This window comes from Dermochelys coriacea, chromosome 3, assembly GCF_009764565.3.
Source record: "Dermochelys coriacea isolate rDerCor1 chromosome 3, rDerCor1.pri.v4, whole genome shotgun sequence".
NCBI lineage: Eukaryota > Metazoa > Chordata > Testudines > Dermochelyidae > Dermochelys > Dermochelys coriacea.
The window spans coordinates 126,072,901-126,090,761 of NC_050070.1; the positions used below are offsets into that span (position 1 = coordinate 126,072,901).

A 17,861-nucleotide genomic window follows, 5' to 3' on the forward strand; every position below is an offset into this window, starting at 1 on the left:
ACTCCCCTGCCAGTATTCTGTAATCTGTCTCGTTTTAGATTTAGACTGTAATCTCCCTAGGGCAGACATTGTCTCTTTTTTGTGTTTGCATAGCACCTGGCATAACAAGGTCCTGGTTCACAACTAGGGATCCTAGGTGCTACGATTATACAAATAATAAACATTACTGCTAAAACATTGGAGGCACAGAGCTCCAATAGACTCCCTGCTCTCATTTCCAGTTCCCAGTTCTGGCCCCTGCATGGCCTGCAGTAACCCAGAGCTGCAACTGCAGGGAAAGTCCTGCTCAGCCCTAGGGTGGAGCATGTTCAGTGTAGACAGAATCTTTGGGGATTTTAGATGCAAAAATTGAAGTATATACTGAGCATGTGCAAAACAATTTTTGTAATGTTTATGACTTAGGCAGATTTTCACAGGGCTAGCAAAGGGCACATCCCCACAAAGGCCACACCCCCTTCTAAATTTCAAGTCCCTGTTCCAAAGTATAAGTTTGCTGGAGATTTTAAACAAAGATTGTCAAAATTTAACTTGGGCAAAGCAACTTATTTTTCACTAGTCTCATCCTTGGAAACAGCTGAACAATTTTGGCTGAACATTTCCAAACAAATTCTTCCTGACGTAGAAGCCTAACATGAAAAATTTCAACCCACTTAAAGTTTGGCAAAGTTATAAGCAGCGGAAAAGAAGGATCTAAATGGGAAACATCAGGCAACCTTAATATGATTGCAGTGCTACCAGCACCACTTATAATGCACACATCACACACATTGTGTTTTATTATTATTGCTACTACTCATAATCAGTCCAGTGTGGGCCACACACTTTGAATACCTGAAATGTTCCTTTGTGCTTGAAAATGTTTCGTGTGGTGTTGTGTTTAGCAGAAGAGGGGTTTGCTCATTTTCAGATGTGTAAGACAGGTTGTTTTTAAGACATGGAACTGACACACCAGGAGGTTTTAACCACTTTTTGAAAATTCTTCCCATGTTTCTTGGACATGTCACTTGAGGATTTCCAAAATAGCTTACCGAGGAACATCCCAATTCCTTTATTTGGTCTTGGAGGTATATTCATTACAGATTTGCTCAAGGACAGTTCCAGCAGAGCTCAAGAACTCGTGCCTGGGGCAGGGACAGTGGACACTGGCACAATCACCTGTGTGGACATACACAAACTCATACACTCTTGCTTCTCCTCCCTCACCCTCTTCCACTTGCACGGCAGGAGGGTTCAGATGGGGAGGAGAGCAGGATTCATAGATTCCAGAGCCAGACAGGACCACCGTGGTGATATAGTCTGACCTACTACAAACTGAGGCCATAGAACTTCCCCAAAATAATTCCTAGGGCAGATCTTTTAGAAAACCATCTGATCTTGATTTTAAAATGGTCAGCAATAGAGAATCCACCATGCCCATTGGCAAATCTTTCCAATGGTTAATTACCCTGGCTGTTAAAAATTTACATCTTTAATTTCCAATCTGAATTTCTTTAGCTTCAACTTCTACCTATTGGATCATTTCACACCTTTCTCTGCTAGGCTGAGGAGCCCAGTAGTAAATATTTGTTCCCCATGCAGGCACTTAGACTGCAGGCAAGTCACCTCTTACCCATTTAGAGAACTGAGAGGTCCTGCACTGCTCCTGGCATTGCTGTTCTAGAATAGCAGGGTGGAGGAGGCTAAGACAGGAGAGACATGGGAATGGTGACACAGCTGGTGGAGCCACCACTGTATGACCCACTGGTTTGCAAACTTTAAAATGTCTCAACTTTGCTAGCACTGAAGCAAAATTCTTGAAACTTTACTTTCTTAGCAGAATATAGTGATGCTTAGAAAAAAAATCAACACTACAAGATTGGATCCTTCACAGGGAGTAGGGGCAAGCAGATTTGAAAAGAGGGCCAGATCCTCAGCTGATGCAAATCAGGATAGTTCATCTTTGGGTTAGAAAGCTTACTTATTTCTCTTCTCAGTTCCCTTCCCTTGCTGCAGCCCATCCGCCTCTTCAGATCCCCTTTGGCCCATATGGTTGGTATTATCAGCACTCCCTCCGCTGAAGACTGACGGACTCCAGAAGCCTGGACCTGGAGAACTGCTGCAGCTGTACCATGTTGAAATAAGAGGGTGTCTATTCAGATATTTTTTAAAAAACAAAGATAGCAGTGTTTACAGTGTACTGCTGAGCACATCCTGAGTGAGGTCTGTCACGGCCTGCCTCTGTTTTGCTGATCACTAATGAGACTAATGGTTTGGCAGGGAGCATGTTTTAATATAATAATAATAATCCAAGCCATACAAGAGATTTGATGACCAGAACATTATATAGGTACCTTCGTTTTTCTTTCCTAGAAAAGGTAAAGATCAAATCAGTAAAAGGTCAAGCTGACTGGTATGGATTATTAGAATACCGTCCTCGCCATGCCTTAAGATCGATAATGGGTGTCATCATCCATTTTCTTGAATCACAGGCACTAACATGTTCTAAGAAAGGAGTAAAACAATATCAAATTCCTGCATAGTCCCGTTATTAAATTCTGTGTCTGAATTCAATAAGTAAAAATCAAAAATACAACAAATGAAATGATCCAAATCATTTTCCTACACCAAAACCAAGCGTCTATTTTTATTTGTAAACGCTGTACTGTGTATAAAATTTTAGGTATCTTAGATTTTAAACTGGGTTTGAAATTAAAGATAATCTCTTTATAAGCACAGTTATTTTATTGTGGTGCTTGTAGCTGTGAAACTGTGGTGGCTTTTGTTTCATGTGTACTGCACATTTACATTTCACTCTCCCTGCTTGTAAAGTTCTACTGCCATTTTATTTTTTGAGCTCAGTACAGATTAGTAGCAGATGCACACTGGGCCTAATTCTCCAGGGCTTTACTCTGTCTCTAGTAATCTTACACTTGTGCAGAATAGATGTAAAGTGCTAACTCTCTGGCTTAGTTGTGTTTTTACACTCATTTTCTGCCAATATAGAAGATCACACAAGGTGCAAGGCAGCAGAGAGTCCAGCTCTGTCATAGAGACATTTTAGTTTTATTCTCTCTTTTGTTCTTAACTTCAATTAACTGTCACTCAGATTTAAAGTCTCTGCTGGCTCTTAAAGGCAACAGCCACTGTGAATTCTATTCTGTAGCCTTCCTCACACAAAGCAGTATCTTGGTATGCAAGCAATCCCACTGACTTCAATGGGACCCCTTGCCAAATAAAGTGCTCTCAACATGAGAAAGTGGGAGAATTGGGACCTTACGTGATCACAATTTGCGTACAATTGCAGCTCTTAAGTGTGAATTACTGTTAAACCAACCACGCTTTTTGTAAACTTTTGTATAGTAGATGAAATAATGGAGCAAAATATTGTAGATACGAGATACTGAATAAAATACCTTAGTGAAATACTGAAGATGAAATACTGTAGTTTAATGAAATAATGGACTGAATTTTAATATATTGTATAGATCTAAAAGGGCCTTTGGTGAAATACTTTGTTTTAGATGGCATACTTTGTAGTGTGAAACTTTGAATAGGGAAATGCTGTAGTGAAACACAGAGAGAGAATAAATGCAATACTGATGTGCTGAAATATTAAAATGTGATAGTGGAATAAAACAGTATTGTATAGTGAAATACTGTAGGTGAGCTACAGTCAGTCTTTAGAAACTAGTTCTAATTTGGTACTAGATTACAGTGTAATAATGTGCACTAATGATAGGAATATTTAGGTCTGGTCTGGGCAAACAGTTCAAGCAGAAATCCAAACAAATGTGAACAGAGCAGGTTTGGTTTGACAAATATCTGATGGATTTGTTGTGGTGATAAACTGCCAATAGGTGTTGCATCGTGATACATCAGGACAGCTGCTTCCATGGTCGTCCTCTGGAAAAGTCTAGGGGCTTGTTTCTATGCTCACTGAAGTCAATTGCAAAGCTCCCACTGACTTTAATGGGGCAGGATTAGAGTCCAGGTGCCCCAGTCTTATAGTGCAGGCAGAAGGTCACATTTGAGTTCACTAAAAACTTTGCAGCCCACAGCAAAATCTGAACTCCAATGTCTCTAGGTTTTCTTTCCTCTTTAATGGCAACGATAAACTTCTCTCATTGGTAGCACTTTAAAAAGGATGTTCATTAGTGGGAGGTGGTCTCAGAATCAATATAGAGAGGCTTTCACAAAATGTTGCTATTGGTAGGGCCTAACACCATGCAAAACAGTGGAATACATTCTGCAGTAGCTTTTCCTAGAGTTTGGTTTTATTACGGTATTTCATATAGTGAGTCAATCTTATTCACAAACTTAATTCAAATAGACTTGGATGCAAGCATTCTGTCTAATGGCTGAAGAAGTGTAAACAAAGGAGAATGAGGATCACATTGTATGAGGGAGAAATGTCTAAAAGGAACAATGAAATCAGCCTTAGGTTCAGTCTCATTTTTATCAATGCTCTGGAGGAGTGGGTAAATGCTGTGTTTATGAAATTTACAGATAAACTGGGAAGTCAGTGAAGAAAGAACACAAAGGGATCTAGAGAGGTTGGAAATATGGGCAGAAATTAGGAGTTCCATCTTAGAAAAGTGGAACTAATACATCAAGTATTCAATAGAGAGACCCCTGGAAAGCAGTGATGTAGGAAGAGATCGAGGGGTGATAGTGACCACCACATTAGATGTTTCAGAGTAGCAGCCGTATTAGTCTGTATTCACAAAAAGAAAAAGGAGTACTTGTGGCACCTTAGAGACTAACAAATTTATTAGAGCATAAGCTTTCGTGAGCTACAGCTCACTTCATCGGATGCATTTGGTGGAAAAACTTTGGTGAAAAGTTTTTCCACCAAATGCATCCGATGAAGTGAGCTGTAGCTCACGAAAGCTTATGCTCTAATAAATTTGTTAGTCTCTAAGGTGCCACAAGTACTCCTTTTTCTTTTTGCACATTAGATGTAAAATTGTAATGATGTTCACCATTAAGAGGTGCAATGGAGTTTTGGGATATATATGCAGAGGCATCATATTACAGATCAGGGGATGGAACATCTGTGTCTGGTAAGGCTTCACCTGGAATACTACATTCAGTTCTCTGTCAGTATCTTTCTGGTGCCGAGGTGCAATCTAGTGGTAATTCAGAGAAGAGGAAAAAAAACCATGATGCCTAATAAAAAAAATTGTTGGCTCTTAGAACGATTCACTTACAAAGATTCAAAAGTCTAAATAGGTACAGCTCAGCAAAGCTATGACTAAGACATGATAACCATCTATAAACATCTGAAGGGTATAAACACTGAGGAGGCAGATGAATTATTTAGGCTGCTATGAGGGATATAACAAGGAATAACAGGATGAAATTGAGATGTAAAATTTAGGCTGCTTCCTCAGAGTGAAAGATGATATATCTGTGAAATAATTCACACTAAGCATTGGGAAAAACTTCTGGATTGTGAGAAGTATTCACCTGTAGCAAAATCTCCAAAAAGGAAGTGGTGGGATGCCCATCTCTTGGGACTTTTGAAATTAGACTCAGCAAAGTGCTCTAAAATGTACAGAGAACTATCTTGGAACAAAGACTAACTAGATGACCTACCTAGTAAATCTATTCCCATTCTCTAACTTCTATGATTCTATAATAATTGTTCTGAGATTTGTTCTCTTTTCTAGCCAAGAATGTCATAGCTCTTAATATAATATGCGTAACCAGCTGGGAGGTGGGGTGAAACTGGCATGAGAAAGAAAAGAATCTTACACACACTTTAATTACAGTGCTGTGCAAAGTATGGTAGATTTTTTTTCCCTCCACAGTTACTGTACTGAGAGGAGCATTCCAGTAATAAGACAGTATAAAAGAAATAATTGATTATGCAATCAACATTAGGACAGATTAACAACTAAAGAGAGGGCATTAGAGAATGAACTTGTACATGAAAGAAATACCATTTACCAATACCATAAACCTATGCTGGTGCACAAAATTCTGCAATTTCATCAGCTGGCTCATGCTTGCTCAGGCATGACACACAGTAAGTGGGAAAACCCATTTTCTTAAGGAGGCAGATCACTACCCAAAGGAATTTCCCTGAAACTGCAGGATAAAGGGTTTTAAACTCTAAATGTAGCTTTTCTTGATCCCTACTAGTGGTGCCCTGCTAGTGCTGCAATTCGCCATTTTCATTACACGTGTTCCTTTAAAGCAATAATCTTATCAAAGCCTTTATCAAACTTTGGAACACTCAGCACACAGGTTCTCAGTCAGGTCGTAATTTTATATTGGTTTAAAAAAATGCTGAATTGGGGGTCATTTAGAAAGCAAAACAACAACTCACCAACACAGAGAGAACTGAAAAGAAGGAGAGAGTATTCATATACACATGGCTTTCCTTTTAAATAATTCCATGATATTAGGGGTTCTACAAATATGTCAGACAAAAAAAGATCGATCAAGGACGGTGTGGGTCCATTTCTCAGTGGAGATGGTGAGCCGGTAATGGAAGATGATGGGAAGGCAAAGCTGCTCACTGCCTACTTTGCTTCAGTCTTCTCCAAAAACCAACATGTGACTGGACAACTAGTTAAGTAATCATACACAATAAAGGAGAAGTTATGCAGATCAGAATAAGTAAACCACCACATCAGAAATCTAATTTGAATGAATTCAAGTCATAAGGGCTTGATGCTATTCATCCCATGATGCTGAAGGAATTAGCTGATGAAATCTCGGAGCCACTGGCAATAATATTTGCCAACTCATGGATGACAGGAGAGGTCCCAGAAGACTTGAGAAAGGCTAACATAGATCCCATCTTGAAAAAGGAGAAACTGGGGAACTATAGACCAGTCAGCCTGACCTCGATACCTGGAAAGCTACTAGAGCAATGTATAAAACATTAATTTCTGAATACCTGGAGGATGAAGAGGTAATCACTAGCAGACAGCATGGATTTACTATGAACAAATCATGCCAAACCAGCTTGATTTTGTTCTTTGACAAGGTAATTGGTTTGGTGGATAGGGGGAATACAGTGGACATAATATACCTGGACTCAGCAAGGCTTCTGATACTTATCAGCATGTCCTGTGAGTGCAAGCTGGAGAAATGGAAGCTTGGCAGAACTACCATTAAGGGGATACATAACTGGTTAAACAACCACAAAAAAAAAATAACTGTTAATGGAATAATGTCAGATTGGAAGGAAGTTGCAAGTGGGGTTCCACAGTGATCTGTTCTGGGTTTGGTATTGTTTAACATCTTTATTAATGATCTGGATGTAGGAATAGAGAGCATACTGATCAAATTTGCAGATGACACAAAGCTAGGGAGGATTGCAAACATTTTGGAGGATAGAGCTAAAACTCAAAGGGATCTTGATAAATTGGAGAACTGGGTTATAGACAACAAAATGAAATTCAAAGACAAATATAAGGTGCTATACTTAGGGAAGAAAAACCAAATGCACATATACAGAATGGGGGATAACTGGCTTGGCAGCAGTACCACTGAAAAGAATCTGAGAGTTGTAGTGGATCACAACCTCAATATTAGTCAGCAATGTTATGCTGTTACAAAAAAACCCCAAACAAACAAGCAAATGTTTTTTGAGTTGCATTAACAGAGGAATAGCATGCAAGTCATGGAAGGTGATACCACCACTCTACTCAGCACTGGTTAGCCTCAGCTGGAGTACTGTGTCCAATTTTGGTCACCAGTGTATAGCAAGGATTAGAGAAACTGGAAAGGATCCAGAGGCAAGCGACAAATGAGCAAAGGGATGGAATGCAAGCCATATGAACAAAGGCTGAAGGAACTGGATATGTTTAGTTTGGAAAAGAGATTAAGTGGGAACATGATAGCGGTCTTCAGATATTTGAAAGGCTGCCATTTTAAAAAAAAAAAGTTCTCTTGCAACAGAGGGCAAAACAAGAGGTAATGGGTTCACACTACAGCAAAGCAAATTTAGATTAAATCTCAGGAAAAACTTCCTAACTGTAAGAACAGTAGGACAATATAGCAGACTGCCTAGGGAAGTTGTGGAAGCTCCTCATTTGAGGTTTTCAAAAAGACCTCTGGATAGCCATTTGTCTTGGATGGTTTAGACACAACAAATCCTTAATCTTGGCAGTGGGTTAGACTAGATCAGTGGTTCTCAAAGCCGGTCCGCTGCTTGTTCAGGGAAAGCCCCTGGCACGCCAGACCGGTTTGTTTACCTGCTGCGTCCGCAGATTTGGCCGATTGCAGCTCCCACCGGCCACAGTTCGCTGCTCCAGGCCAATGGGAAGGGCGAACAGCACCTTCCTTGGCCTGAGCCGCTTTCTGCAGCCTCCATTGGCCTGGAGTGGCGAACTGCAGCCAGTGGGAGCCGCAATCGGCCGAACCTGCAGACACGGCAGGTAAACAAACCGGTCCGGCATGCCAGGGTCTTTCCCTGAACAAGTGGCAGACCAGCTTTGAGAACCACTGAACTAGATGACTGTTGTGGTCCCTTCTAACCCTATTGTCCTACAATTTTATGGGCAACAACATCATCCCAATGTGGCTCAGAAGAGTATTCCTCTAGAAAAAATGGATCCCAAAGGTTTTACAGTATTCTCCATGGACTTGATCTTGGACTGTGCAAGTCGGGCAAGTTCTATGTGTAAGTGAAAGTAAAATGTGACAGAGCAGGACAGTGAGCAGAGCAGAACCTGATCCCGCACCAACAAGAACTCTTGCTTCGTTGCCAAGTTTGTCCTGCCTAGTAGCAGGAATGCAAAGAAGGGAGCAGATAGCAAGAGCCTCATTTGCATGTTGAGGGTCAAGCACTCCTTCTCCTCCTGCCTCAAGGAAGTGCTCCCCCTGGAAATGACTTCTCTCTTCTCCCCAGCTTGGATTGCTGGAACTCTTCTTATACTGCTCCTTTCCCCAGGAGCATGCTCAGCATGGCCAATTTTCTGGCCAAATCCTGCTACAGCCTTTCTGCAGCCTCAGTCTTAGTGAGGGGTTTGTAAAACCCACCACAGTGCACTCCCAAAATTTGGGTTTCAAAACAGATTACTTCATCCACCTTTCTACATCAGCTTCTCCTTGTCCCATGATTTTAAGAGATGAAGGGAAAAACAACGGGGGGAAATTAGCCAAGACACTAGGGCTAATGCAATCTACAGCTGCGATGAGATTTGCAGTGAGAACTGGTTAGAGGATAAGTTTTTATCTTATCAGAGAGCAGCAGTTTGACCCCAGCACCATGCTGGAGAATCAATTCATTAACAATCCAGAGTGCTACGGACTGAATCCCTAACATCTTTCTGTAGCACCTACTTTTCTTTCCTCTCAACTAAGTATTGACCAAGCTAGACACTACTCATTTTATGAAATCTGACACAATCACAATCCAAAACATTACGGTTACAGGGAGAGTATCCAGTGTACTAATTTAATTAATCCGGACTGTGTCACCAGCAGCTGTCCTCCTCTAAACTGCATTATTGTGCATTGAAATAGCCAGTTGGTCATCAGTATTTGTGCTTTCACAGCATGTGCTGAAACTACCTGTGAGCCAAGGCTGATTTTTAAATGTTTTCTTCTATAGGATAGTGTGTGAGCAGGGTGGATAAAACACAAAAATGAATTCAATAAAAATTCAGTTAGAAAAAATATACTGTAGGCAAAAATCAAGCAAATCTACTGAAGTCAATAAAGCATTCTTCCCTTATAATGGACATGGCCAGAAGGAGTATTCATTTACAGTGGAACAAGAACTGATTTCTAGCACTTAGCTGATCCAGTATGATGGTAATCAAATACCCATCTGTGTATTCAAATCTCTGAATCAATTGCACTTGTAGGAGCAAACCCAGTCCTGACTCACAGCTTGTGCAACCTCAATGAAGTTAATAGGTCAGATATTACCCTCAGATGCACCAGAGTAAATCCAAAATAACTCCATTTGTCTCAGTGGCATTACTCCAGTGTAACTGAGTATACAATCTGGCTCACTATGTCTCCATAATGTTTAAGTCAGGGTAGGATTTAGTCCATATATTAGAACTGGAAATATCTGCTGCTAATCATGAGTGAGAGATTTTTGTAGATTCCTTTTGCAATCCTAAAATGTTGTAACCCATATACTATGGAAACTGGCAGACTTATTTTCTATACAACGTAATAAGCAGTGGTCTCAGGAGTACTTCACATAGCTTATACCCTTCCCCCACAAGCTTTCCCAGGGCACAAATGGCATAGGAAGGCTGTACTATCTATCCACAGGGAGAATTCAGCTTGTTCCTCCTGTATCATGCCCAGCCATAGAATTTGGCCAGGTTTCCACCCAAACCCGTACACTGACCCAGACTAGTCTGAAACTCAGTAGAAGGTTGGCTGAAAAGATTCACAAACCACGGTGACCCTGTCCTGTCTTGCAAATTTGTAAGAAAGCAAAACACAGGCAAGTTTCACCTGGTTTAGTGTTTTATTTTACTTATACACACAGTTGCAGTCCACCTTGGTTGTCAGAAAAGCCTAGATATGGTCTAAAGCACTTAGACAAATGCCCATGGTGGACACTGATACTTTGTAGAGCAAAATTTAGACATCAAATTTAACTTCTAAAACCTTCATGGCATTGGAATTCTAAAACCGTAAATGTGTAAACAGAAGGCCTGAAGAAGAACTAAAAGAAAATGCTGATACACCATAAGACATATGGCCCCTGGAAATTATAACTTGTGCTTCGACATACAAAGCAAGTGCCTGACTACACAGACAATATACTATTATACGTATTTTAATGTGAAACAATGATTTAGCCATACATCTGCTATTAACACTGAAGTCCTATGCATTCACTGGAGAGTTGCAATTATTGGCCAAATTTTCAAACATGAGCACAAGGAAAAAATTGCAGACACATGATGTCCAAACACCCACACACTTGTAATAATTGTATCAAAAATGTGGATAATTGCACAGATTCATATAGGTGTCATATATATATATATATATAGACACACACACACACACACACACACACACAAAAAGTTACTTTGTGTTAATACAGGCCTTCAATATTTGACTTTGCTACATCAGTAAAGCACAAGGAGTGTGAAATCAGTGATCAGTGTGTCCACACAGTAGAAAACTTCCCAACTGCCAGCCAAAAATATTTCTCTTGCTTTCTTATCTACATTGTGGTAAATGGTCAGTGCTGTATGGCAGATTAGATGTGACAATTACTGCAAAGAAAACAAGCTTTTTCTTTTTGTCAACTGCAAGACAATTGTGTTTTCTATATTGATGTGGTCACTAAAAATGAGATCGGTGGGCAAGGTCCCCAGAAAATGCCTTAGACAGTTTCTAACATGAAATCAAAATATTTTTTTCTTCTCAGTGACTCAAGTTTTAAATGCAATCAGTGGGCAGCGAGTAAGGTGCCTGAACACTACAGCATGCATTTTTTCCTTCCTATTCACTATGTGTTAACTTAAGGTGACATGCTGACTTGATGGAATCATTGTAGCAACTTGTAAATGATGAATGAAAATGAAATTAAGAATCCCAGCCCAGTGCATAGGGCAATCACTGCTGTGCTTTGCTGTGTGATTTGTGTGCCGCCCCCCCCCCCCCCCCACAGAGCTCAAGTTCACCCAAGGAATTAAAAAATAAAATAAACCAAAAACTATTCACAACGCAAGGCCAGAAACCTTTACCACCACCACAAACAAAACTCCTATAAACAGAACTTTTCCTCTCCTTGCCCCTCCCCGAATGCTTTGAATGAGATGAGATGCGTTTTTGGCATCTGTTTCACAAATTTTGTAGCAGCTAGGTTAGGGGGTGGAGGTGGGGGGATGCATTATTTTGAAGGGTGCTTTTCCACCCGACATGGCTCTACAATTAGAGACAGTTGGATATGGCTGCCTGCATTGCAGACAAAGCCTAGAAAGATCACTTTCCCCAAGAAAGAAACTCACCCAGTATGAAACAAACACACAGGAAAGTCATTTATCCACTGTTGAGAACTGGGGGCTGGCAGTCAGGAGTCAGAGTCTGTCCTCAGCTCTTCCACTGACTCACTGTGTAACCTGAGGCATGTCACTTAAGAGAAGGTGAGACTGATGGGATAAATAGGTTTTGGGGGTGAAGGCCTGGCTTGACGTAAGTAACTTTAACTTGCCTCATTTCTTCGTGGGCATGATTGGGAAGGTGAATGACAGGTTAAGTTGTCAAAACAAACAGTATGCTGGAGTCAGGATGGCTAGCTAAGTTCAGCAGGAACATGCTGGCAGTCAACAAGCCTGAATGTAAGAGAAGGTTGAGGTCAGATTATGTATGAGCAGCATGTGGACAGAGCATGTGGTACAGGGATTGGCACCTACAAAGTGACCAAGCCAGTTCTGAAAAGTGTGATGCAATGTGTAAATGTATATAAAGGAAGAGGTTTGCTGTGTGGCACACCCACCCCTTGTGCTTGAGTTTGGACAACTCAGCATAGCTTTGCTGTATGGCAAATAAAGATACTTGAGTGATTCAATCTGGAGTTGAACTGAGTTCTTGGGAAGCTGAGTGGAAAGTTTCAGAGGAAATCTCAACATAGGGAGAAGTGGGAGAAGAAAGGAGGAAAATATATAGGAGATACAGAACATTATGTAGAGACATGGAGAGAGGAAAAGATAAGAGGGTGGAAGGAGAGAAGGAAAAAAAAGAGTAGAGACACTGGAGACAATTCAGAAAAAACATACCAGAATCTATTACAGAAGAAAAATAGCAGAGTGGTGCCAGGAAGGGAAAAAGAGGTTTAAAAAAAAAGCGCAACTGAGGGTCAATCAGTAGGGCCTGCCAAGCTGTATTCAGCAAATATTGTAGACAAATTCCACCAGTATTTGTTAAATAATTTATTCAACAAAACACTTTTTTGTGGTATTTGGCAAGCTCTCTTTGGCTAATATAGTATTCAACAAATATTGGTGAAATTCATTGACTATAGGAATATCTTTTCCTAACTATTTGACCTGTCTTAGGAGTTGGTTATATTGTTTAAAACTGTTAAATAGAATGAATGCTTTCTGTGTTTGGAAAGTACATTGTGGGTACTATCAAAATATAAATAATAGAAGTTGATTGATAATACAACTATTAAATACAGTACACAAATGTTCACAGTGCCTCTTTCTTTTACATTACAAGGGATGTGGAAAATTACATTACAGGTAATTTTCATGCTGTGTGGTAGGCTGTCTTGTCTAGTAGGTATCAATTTTTTTTTAAGACTAGATCATAATTAACTTATACTCCTTTGGAGCCAGTTCCAATTTGTAGTCAAATATCAACAGGTATCTTACCTCTCATCCATTTAAATGTACCAGAGCTTTTTCATATTAGTTTTGCCCCTTTTATTGGAAGAACATTTGATGAGATAATTTCCACCTTACTATTTATCCAAATCAGTTCCCGGTGCTCTTTAAAAGAAAGGCAACACCCTTCTCCCTTGTAGAATGTCTTTCATCCCAAAGTACTGTACAGATTAAATACTATATTACATATCAGAAAAATACACTGAAAGAAAATTATTTAAGATGCAAATATTCAAGCACTCAAAAGTTAGGAAATGCCAGGTTTAAGATTGCCTGTGCAACCTTAATTCAGCCCCCTTTGTGCATAAGCATGTGATGTACTCTTTAATTACATTATCGTATACCAGTTTTTTCCCCCGTCTCATTCAGCACAGGTTAGATGGGGCTCTCGAAGTGAAATAGCTATTCAGTCTTTTTTATCCTCATTATTTATTGTGTAGCCCCAATTTATTTAATACATAACAGTCAAATCCTGCTCTAAATACATAATTACTAATTCCCTGATGGGGTTTTCTATGGTGCTCATCACCATGATATCTGAGGGTTCACAAACTTTACCTTCACACCTTTGAGAAAGGAAAGTGTTGTTGGTTTCAGTTTTCCCATCTGTGAAATGGGGATACTGAAACCAAGACAGAGTCAAATGCCTGAGGCCACACAGCAATTCTATGGAAGAGACAGAATTGGAACTAAGGACCTGCTGACTCCCAGCCCTGTGCTAATTCCTCCAGACCACAGTACCTTATTAGTAGATATGATGAGTATCCACAGCTCCCATTGACTTCAATTGCAGCTGTGAGTGCTCAGCATTTACGCAAATCAGGCCCCAGGTGTCTCAATTCAGGCACCTAGAAAATGAAAAATACAGGGTATTTTCAGAAGTATTTGCAATGTTTCATAGGGCTGAAACAAGTCATGCAGGGGTGACGAGGAGCATGTGTTCATCTTCCCATAATGCAATGTTGTTTATCCCATAATTGCAGCTGCATCCCATGTATTTCACACTTTTCAAAATCCCTGAAAACCTGAGTATCCCTGCTCAATGTCTGCCATCTGTGATGGAAGCAAGGATCTTGCACAGCTCTGCACTATTGTGATGGGCTTTGCAAGCAAATGGCACCTGATCCTGCAGTATTTGGAGAACCACAAGATGAGCCGCAGGGAACTTGACAATTCCTTGGAGGCTAGATTGTTATAGGACATAGGAAGAAACAATTCAAGGTTGTTTTTGGTATTCATGGAGCAGCTGCAGATGGTGGAGCACTTTTTCTGGGCCTGAAAAACAAACACTGACTGATGGGAATCACATTGTCATGCAGGTTTGGGATGGTGAGCAGAGGCTGCAAACTTTCAGATGCATAAGGCCACATTCCTAGATCTGTGTGCCATACTGGCCACAGCTCTCCAGATCAAAGACACCAAAATGAAAGCTGCACTGACGGTTGAGAAGTGAGTGGCAATTGCAGTGTGGAAACTTGCAATGCCAGATTGCGACCAGTCAGCTGGGAATCAATTCGGAGTTGGGAAATCCACCCCGGGGGTGGTTGTGATGCATGACTGCAGGGTCATTAATTGCCTCCTGCTACACAGGACTGTGACTCTAGGCAGCATGCAGGACATAGTGGGTGGTTTTGCAGCAATGGGATTCCTGAACTATTGTGGGGGTGATAGATGGCACATATCCCTATTTTAGCACCAGATCACCTTGCAATGGAGTACATCAATGGAAAAGTCTGCTTGTCTGTGGTAATGCAAGTGCTGGTGGATCATTGGGGACACTTTACCGACATCAGCATGGACTGGTCAGGGAAGGTGCATGACATGCACAGCTTTAACACAGGACTGTACAGAAAGTTGCAAGCTAGGACTTTCTTTCCTGACTAGTGGATTGGCATTTCAACATTCCCAATAGTGACCCTGGTGAATCACCTCTATCTCTTGCTCCCCTGACTCACAAAGTTATACATCGGCCACCTCAACAGCACAAAGGAGCATTTTGACAGCTAGCTCAGCAGATGCAGAATGACAGTTGAATGTGCTGTTGGTCATTTGAAGAGTTGCCGGTGTTGTCTACTTACAGGATTGGACCTCAGTGGAAAAAAAATCCCAATGGTTATAGTTACTTGCCGTGTCCTACTAAATATCTGTGAAGCTAACGGGGTTTCTGCCGGGATGGAGAGCAGAGGTGGACTGGCTGTCTGCTCAATTTGAACAACCAGATACAAAAGCTAACAACTCCTCAGCATGGAGCTATATGGCTCAGGGAGGATTTGAAAGACCATTTTAATAGTGAGCCAAAGTAGTGTGTGTTGCTGTAGTGTGCTCTACCTGGCCTTGCTCTTTTGCAGGCCAGTATAAATCTTGTAGTCAGTGCTGTATGTGTAGGAATATATTTCTGCCAGTGTACCTCTTACCATTGTTTGTGAATGATATTATAGGTTCTGTGACAAAATGAAGTAACAAGAAATTGGTGGGTGTCAGACCTGCTCAGCACCAGCCAGCATGTTATGAACTAATAAAGATGAATTATGTTCCTGTGACAGGGTCACAACTCATCACCACTGGCACCTCCTGCTGATTGCTCCAGGGAATTAGCTCATCTTCTGCAGAGCACTCTCCGCACATGGTGACTAGCCCATTGTCTGCTCTGCTGCTCAGGAACCGCTTTTCTCCCCGCTCAGCGGTGTCCGCTTGAGGACACTGCCCTCCAGCAGTGCCCACTACTCCATTTTCACCCCCTTCCGGGGCAGGGAGGCAGAGGGAAATGACAGTCCTTCAGCTTGCACCTGCCTCAGTGGTCAACCCCAACCCCAAGGTCTAGCCCCTCACCTCAGGGCAAGTTGAAGTCTGTCTTGGCCACACTGCTCTGTGGCCAGGTGCAGTGAAAGGTGCATGTGGGGGGGGGGGAAAAAACACAACCCAGGCCCTCCCGCTACTCTGAGTCCCGACCCAGGGATCCTTTAGCAGCAACCTCTCTCTGCCCTCCTTCTCTCCACCTATCTTCACTGGGCCACTCCCCTGTGGCCCTATGCACCTTCTCAACCCTTTTTAGCTGGGGCAGGAGCTTTCCTTCGCTCCCCAGAGCCTGCCCAACATTGCTCTGTCCAAGGTGCTACCTCCTTACCTCAAGAGCCAGTCCTCCTCCCTTGCTAGTCAAAGAGAGACTGCTCTCTCCTCTGCTAGGCAGCCTTTATATAAGACCCAGCCTGGCCCTGATTGGCTGCCTCCAGTCCTTCACCCTGATTTGCTCTCCACAGGTCTTTGCTGATTGGCTGCTGGTCTGTGCAGCCTCTAGCCTGTTCTAGCCCTTTTTTCAGGGAGTGGGGTAGCCACCCACTACAGTTCCAAATACAGAATTTTATTCTGTAAACAGGCAAATAAAAACATTTAGAACTTAATAAACAGTGTGCTCTTGTTGCCAAGAAGGCTAATGGCATTTTGAGCTGTATAAGTAGGAGCACTGCCGGCAGATCGAGGGACTTGATCATTCCCCTCTATTCAGCATTGGTGAGGCCTCATCTGGAGTACTGTGTCCAGTTTTGGGCCCCACACTACAACAAGGATGTGGAAAAATTGGAAAGAGTCCAGCGGAGGGCAACAAAAATTATTAGGGGGCTGGAGCACATGACTTATGAGGAGAGGCTGAGGGAACAGGGATTATTTAGTCTGCAGAAGAGAAGAATGAGGGGGGATTTGATAGCTGCTTTCAACTACCTGAAAGGGGGTTCCAAGGAGGATGGATCTAGACTGTTCTCAGTGGTAGCAGATGACAGAACAAGGAGTAATGGTCTCAAGTTGCAGTGGGGGAGGTTTAGGTTGGATATTAGGAAAAAAAATTTCACTAGGAGGGTGGTGAAGCACTGGAATGGGTTACCTAGGGAGGTGGTGGAATCTCCTTTCTTCTCGGGTTTTTAAGGTCAGGCACGACAAAGCCCTGGCTGGGATGATTTAGTTGGGGATTAGTCCTGCTTTGCGCAGGGGGTTGGACGAGATGACCTCCTGAGGTCCCTTCCAACCCTGATAGTCTATGATTCTATGAAAACTTAATAAATTAAGGGAACAGAACATATGAAGGGAAAATAACAGTCATTTCCATTTCAGTTACACATATCCCAACTGCATCTTTCACTGGTCTGTGTATGTGCATCTGTGAATGTCTAATGTCCCCTGAGGCAGAGTGGTAGGGGCTGTGTTCTGACCTCTGATGCCATGTGAAATGTTGAGGGGCAGTGTAGGGAGGTTCCAACATCGAGTTTTCAATGAGCTGCAGCAGGAGGCAAGCATGGGATTGTTGAACCTGCAAGTTTCCAGAGTCCACAGCATTTGTGTTTGCTTCCTGAGAAACCCCATTACATCCTGGTGCATCTCCCTCTCCTTTTCCTGCTTGGATTCCTGGGCATTTCTTCTCTCTGCTCTTTCCTTCTCCATGCTGTCTGCAAGGGTCATCCACCAGGCCCTGGTCTCATTCTCTGATTCAGCACTAGACTTGCAGCATCTTCTGGAACATGTCATCCTGAGTCCTCTCCTTTCTCCTCCTTATCTGGCACA

The 17,861-nt window shown here is 41.8% G+C and overlaps 1 long non-coding RNA gene across 1 annotated transcript; it reads right to left on the reverse strand.

The window, feature by feature from the left end:
* Positions 1-1,027: 1,027 nt before the first annotated feature.
* Positions 1,028-16,472, reverse strand: LOC119852510. Its single transcript, XR_005291694.1, has 4 exons — positions 16,438-16,472; positions 14,055-14,161; positions 1,958-2,101; positions 1,028-1,155 (listed from the first exon to the last, which is right to left on the reverse strand). It is a non-coding gene; the product is annotated as an uncharacterized LOC119852510 (long non-coding RNA).
* Positions 16,473-17,861: the final 1,389 nt, after the last annotated feature.